The following is a 6798-nucleotide window of genomic DNA, read 5'->3' on the forward strand; positions in this document are numbered from 1 at the left end:
CTGTGTGATTTTTGTCACAGGAAAGGATTGAGTGATTTCTAAACATTAAATCTTGTATTTTTTTACAAACAGGATTGATTTCCAAAGACTCATGTTACATGAGGAAGCCACCAAGAAGAGCAAAGAAAAGGATCCAGGGATGGCTCTTCCTCAGGTGAGTGATATTCCTTGGTGGATTCTGCTGTCTCTTTCCTTTCTGAAATGCCAGGTATTGTAGTAGCCAGTCTTCTGTGAGTCTGAAGCATCCTGCGTCACACATTTGCTGGCGCTCTCCCATGTCTTTTCTCAGTCCTTGTCATCTTCACTTAAATTCCATCTCCTATAACCTAGTGACATGAGCTTGGGAAGAGGCTCCCCTGGGCATAGTCTTGGGAAGGGCTCACACCAGACATGAATGGAGATGGGGTGAGGGCCCCGTGCTGTCAATGATGTTGGGCAGCTGGGACTGTTCAGAGACCACATCTGGATGAACGTTTAGCTCTTTGTAAACCTGATCAGAAAAACTATATATGAAAGTCATTCATTAATGTGCACTGGTATCTGGTAAATTCTAGAAAAGGAAACAAACTAGGGGAGATATTTTGTATCTGATTTTGTAATGCGTTTGAAGTTATGCTAGTGAGTCAATATGTCTCTGACTCCAAAGTGTTTTTTTAAGAGACAGGTGTCACTCTGGGGCCCAGTCTGGAGTGCAATGGCACAATTCTAGTTTACAGCAGCCTCAAATTTGTGGCCTCAACTGATCCACACATTAGCCTGTCATGTAGTCAGATGACAGGCATGTGCCACCATGTCAGTCTATTCTAGTTTCAGAGAAAGTGAGAATGAGAGCTATGTACAGAATGAGGGAGGGAAGCAGTGATGAAGATGAAGGGGAACCCTGGGTGCAGATGAGCGGTGAGTTGATTGGATGTGATGATGGAGTGATGATGTGTTGCTTCCTCTCTTTATAATGTAATTAATGTAAAATTAGTTTAAATTATGCAGATGAGAATGAGGGTTACAAGACTCCTGTGTCTAAGTGTGGTGCCTTTTGTAATTATGGTGTCAGAGACGAGCTTCCCTTTGCAACCCCTCTTCAGCCAGAGGGCAGTGACTTAACTCATTAGTTGTGGATCCCCCTCTTCCCTTTTTGTGGATGGGGTGGGGAGTGGGGGAGTGAAGTAGGGTAAGAAGTGACTGAGTCTCTGTTACTACATTGAATGTGATAAAAGGAATATTAAAAGTGCTTTTGTTCTTTTTTTGTAATTTTTTTTTTCCTGGTTCCTCTTTTAATTAGCTTAGCTGTTTTTTTGTGTGTTTATGTATTGCGGGATCTGGCCAGCAGCCTTCAATGCAGCGGGCTGTCTCTTTGTTCCCAGGCAGATCAGCAGGTCGACGTGAGAGATCGAATAAGTGGAGGAAAAGGCACATAATCCCAATAAGAATAATTTTGTGCAGCAGGTAAATCGGTGTGAGAGGAAACTGGTGAGACAGAAAGTATAAGGAGGAGAATCATTAAATAAAACCTATTGTAGGTGAGATTGAGTGCTGAAGGAGGAAGAGAAGAACAGAGGCATGTTATTTTCAGGCTAATGGAAATGGCGAGATTTTTAGGTTTGTAAAGAGAAAAAGAAAGGTAATCAGGAGAAGTGGGATTAGTTACATGGGTCTCCATTGTCATTGGGGGGATTGAATTAGACCTATTGTGACTTGGTGTGCCAGCTTCTAAGGAGTTGGCACGGATCTCACCACGTCTGAGGGTGGTCTGTGACGTGGATGTCTTTTCCCTGTGGTTGTCGTCATCAGTACTCACATGAAGCTTGAGTCTCCGGGTGAGTATCCATAGAGGGGATTGATGATCTCCCGGTGAAACAAGCATATCCGCTCCCCCACGTTATAATTGTGCCAGGTTCTCAGGTATTGGTTTGGAAGTTTTTCCGTAACACTTGCTTGCCTTCGTTTAGGGAGAATTTTTTGCCTTTATAATGGTGTTCGGCTGCAGTTAGATTATTATGTTTAGGAACATTAAAAAAATTTAAAGTAAACAATACCAAATGTATTTGGGAATGGGGGGTAGTTAAATTATGCTTTTGTTGTTCAGGCTGTTTGGATAATCGGGTTTTTAAAGTAAGATTGGCCCGTCCCACCACAGCCTGTCCCTGAGGGCTGTAAGGGATTCCAGTAATATGGGAAATTCCCTGCTGTTGCTTAAATAAATGAAAAGCCTTACTAACATATCCAGGGGCTTTATCTGTATTTATTTGATATGGAAGCCCCATAATTGCAAAGCAAGAATACAGATTTTTTTTTTTTTTTAACATGAGCCATGCCTTCCCCTGTTTGGCAGGTAGCCCAGATAAAACCTGAGAAGGTATCTACAGAGACATGAATGTATGACAGTCTGCCAAAGGAGATAACATGGGTCACATCCATTTGCCATAAATCATTAGGACTCAGGCCTCTGGGATTAACGTCAGGTTCCTGATTTGGAAGTACAAAAACTTGGCACTGAGGACAGCTGTGAACAATAAGCTTAGCCTGTTTCCAGGTAAGAGCAAATGTATCTTTTAATCCAGCAGCATTGACATGAGTGCGATTATGGAACTCCTGAGCTTCATGGGTTGCAAAAGAGACCAAACACTCGACTTTATGGTTACTGGCAGACACGGGTCCTGGTCAAGTGGTATGAGATCTAATATGCATAATATAGAAAGGGTGTCTATGTTGGCGAACAGCCGGTTGTAACCTTGAAGATAAAGAAGCCAATTCAGAATTATCAATATGTTTGATAGTAGCAGTTTCTATATTTTTAGTGGCATGTACAACATAAGCAGAATCAGAGACAATATTTAAAGGATTAGGGAAATCCTGTAAGGCAATAATGACAGCAATTAATTCTGCCTTTTTTTTTTTTTTTTTTTTTTTTGAGACGGAGTCTCGCTATCACCCAGGCTGGAGTGCAGTGGCCGGATCTCAGCTCACTGCAAGCTCCGCCTCCCAGGTTCACGCCATTCTCCTGCCTCAGCCTCCCGAGTAGCTGGGACTACAGGTGCTCACCACGTCGCCCGGCTAGTTTTTTGTATTTTTTAGTAGAGACGGGGTTTCACCGTGTTAGCCAGGATGGTCTCGATCTCCTGACCTCTTGTGATCCGCCCGTCTTGGCCTCCCAAAGTGCTGGGATTACAGGCTTGAGCCACTACGCCCGGCCAATTCTGCCTTTTAAGTAGAGGTATAAAGGGTAGAAATAAGCTTGTCTGCAGGACCCACATAACCAGCATTGCCATTACTGGAGCTGTCAATGAACACTGTAACGGCCTCAGGAGTGGGCTGATCTTTGGTTAAGATGTCATTTTTATAAAATCACACAATTTGTTCTTTGGATAATGATTATCAATAACACCAATCAAATCAGCCAAGTGAATTTGCCACAGTATGGAATGTTGAAAGGCGGCTTGAACTTCGAGCTGATTTAAAGGAACTACAGTTAAATTCAGATCAAATCTGGAAATTTTAAGTATTCTACACTGAGCTTCTCCAATTAGAGTGGCCATTTGGTCTAGATAAACAGACAAAGTTTTTGACACAGAATGAGGAAGAAAACACCACTCCCCTAAATCATTATGTTGAACTATCAGTCCAGTAGGAGAGTGTAATGAAGTGAAAACCAGAAGCTGAAAAGGCTGAGATGGCTGTACTCTAGATAACTGGGCGGTCTGGATTCTTTCCTCTATGAATTCCAGTTCTAGTGAAGCCTCAGGGGTCAAAGTCCTGGGACTGCAGAAATTGGAATCTCCCCGCAGCATAGAAAACAAGTTAGACAGCACATAGGTTGGATACCTGAAGTAGGTCTTGAATAATTAATGTTACACAAAAGTTTTTGGAAGTCATTAAAGTTTTCAAAGAATCTCTCCTAATTTGAACTTTTTGAGGTTGAATATGTTGTTTATCGACCACCATTCCTAAATATTGAACAGGAGTGGTCTGTTGAATTTTATCCTGAGCGATGTGTAATCCAGCCTCTGTAACATGGAGGCTCAAACTTTGATAACAGTCAATTACTTCTTTATCAGTGGGGGCAGCAATTAAAATATCATCAATATAATGAAGAATATAGGCCTGGGGAAATCGGGCTCGAACTGGTGAAAGCACTTGCCCAACATAAAGCTGGCAGACTGTAGGGTTATTCAGCATTCTCTGAGTAAGTACTCTCTATTGATAACAAGCTGCAGCCTCCTGACTGTTGATAGATGGTACAGTAAAAGCAAATTTTTCACAGTCCAATTTATGTAAAGGAATATGAAAAAAATCTTTAAGATCGAGAACTATGAGAGGCCAATTTTTAGGTATTAAAGCAGGGGCAGGCCTGCCTGATTGGACGGCCCCCATAGGTTTAATAATAGCGTTAATGGCCCTTAAATTGGTTACCGTCCGCCACTTGCCTGATTTCTTTTTTACTAGAAACAGGGGAATTCCAGGGGGAAAGAGAAGATTCCACATTGCCAAGTTGTAACTGTTCAGAAACCAAGTGAGTTAAAACCTCCAGTTTTTCTTTAGAGAGCAGCCACTGCTGAGTCCAAACGGGTGTGTCAGATTTCCAGTGTAAAGGGATAGGATCAGGAGGCGAGGCAGCAGCCAACATTAAACAGGATAACCTAAACCCACACTGTTTTATTTTACAGTAACTGGGAGGCGTTTGGTAATCCCTTCATGTTTTGGACGGAGACCGAGTTCAGGAACAAACCTCATGGTTTCCATCATATGCTGACTGGGAGTGCTATACGAATTATGTGGAATATCAATTTCAGCCCCCCATTGTGCCAGTAAATCTCTACCCCAAAGATTAATGAGGACAGGCATGATATAAGGCTGAGTTGTACCCTTTTGACCACCAGGGTCAGTGCAAGGCAAGATAAATATGCTCTCATAAACTTCCTCGGCTTTTCCAACACATACTAGTCCCATGTTAGTGGGATGTTTAAGCCAGGAGGAAGACCATAAACTAGAAGAAATAACAGAAACATCAGCCCCAGTATCTACCAGGCCCTCGAACTTTTTTCCTTGAATGTGAATGGTGCAGGTGGGCTGCTGTTTAGAAATTATATTAATCCAATAAGCGGCCTTTTCACCACCGGAGCCCATCCCAGAGCCACATGTCTTATCTCCTTTGTTTAAAATGATATTAGGTAGTAAAAGCAATTTTGCAATTGATTCACCGGCCAGAATGGAAACAGGAGCCTTGGCAGACACGATTAATTTAATCTCATCAACGGAATCAGAATTAATGAGACCAGTATGAATGGTGATTCCTTTAGCAGAGGTGGATGCCCTACCTAACACCAGGCCCACCGAACCTTGAGGTAAAGGGCCAGTGACCCTCATGGGGACAATTAAAGGCAATGAGTTAGGTAGTAAATTTAGAGGAATAGTACTACAGAGATCGACCTTCCCACCCCCTACCGTGCAGATGGACAAGCATTGTATTGCGACAAAAGGAGAGGCTGAGACCTATTTGGGTTGGCTGTAGGTAAATTTGTGCGGGGGGGGGGGGTTGCCTTGGGACCGCCTGAAGCAGAAACGCAACTTTGGTCTGAGTCTGAAGCATCCTATTTGACATCGGGGCCTGGGGCCAGCCCTCTTCCCCATTTCCCTGGTGTGGTGGGGGTTTCCATCTATATTATACTTAGAGCAGCAATTACTTGCCCAATGTTTACCTTTGTGACAACATGGGCAAACACTAGCAGCAGCATTTGGCTGTGTTTGTTGAGCCGGCTTGGCCGCTTTTCAGTTTTTTTTTTTTTTTTTTTTTTTTTGAGACGGAGTCTCGCTCTGTCGCCCAGGCTGGAGTGCAGTGGCCGGATCTCAGCTCACTGCAAGCTCCGCCTCCCAGGTTCACGCCATTCTCCTGCCTCAGCCTCCCGAGTAGCTGGGACTACAGGCGCCCGCCAACACGCCCGGCTAATTTTTTGTATTTTAGTAGAGACGGGGTTTCACCGTGTAGACCAGAATGGTCTCGATCTCCTGACCTCGTGATCCGCCCGTCTCGGCCTCCCAAAGTGCTGGGATTACAGGCTTGAGCCACCGCGCCCAGCCTCAGTTTTTAACTGTGCAATTTTTTCAAGTATGACCAAGTCTACCACAATTAGAAAAGAATTAGAAGCATACTGGTGATTACAGGTGTCCATGTGAGAAGAAGGTACAGAGAAGTAGGCTGAGTGGATGACAAAGGGACTGAGTGAGGAACCAAAATGACAGGAGGGTGAGGGGCTGAAGTGGATGGGGGAGGGCCTGAAGAATTATAGGTAAATTGTAGTTTGGTCCCAGAGCCATTAGGTGACTCTGGAGGTCTGAAGAGAGAAGAATTAGCATATATATGGTCCTGGAGTGTCTGGGCTCCAAGAAAATAATTAGTGGGACCAGTTTGGTTGGTGTCCTTCATAGCCTGTGCCCACAGAATAGCTTTGTGGGTGTCTGATCCAATGACTTCACAAGCTTTAATATGTACACACAACACCTCGTGATCAGGTAAATTTTGTCGTTGGACAGAATGCATAGCCATTTTACACTAATGGTTCTCATTTTCAAAAGCTAACATACGAAGGAGAACACCTTGAGCATGCTCATCAGAGACAGATTTTTCAACAGCATCTTGTAATTTAGCTGAAAAATCAGGGTATGATTCAGTGAGACCTTGTTTAACCATGGTAAAAAAAACAGAATCTTGGCCTGGGGCACGTCATTTATCCCAAGTTCTCATACACACCTTTGTTATTTCTTCTGTAGTAAGAGTATCAAAGTTTAATTGGGCTTAAGTATCAG

This window comes from Colobus angolensis, unplaced genomic scaffold (genome assembly GCF_000951035.1).
Source record: "Colobus angolensis palliatus isolate OR3802 unplaced genomic scaffold, Cang.pa_1.0 Scaffold25, whole genome shotgun sequence".
Taxonomy (NCBI): domain Eukaryota; kingdom Metazoa; phylum Chordata; class Mammalia; order Primates; family Cercopithecidae; genus Colobus; species Colobus angolensis.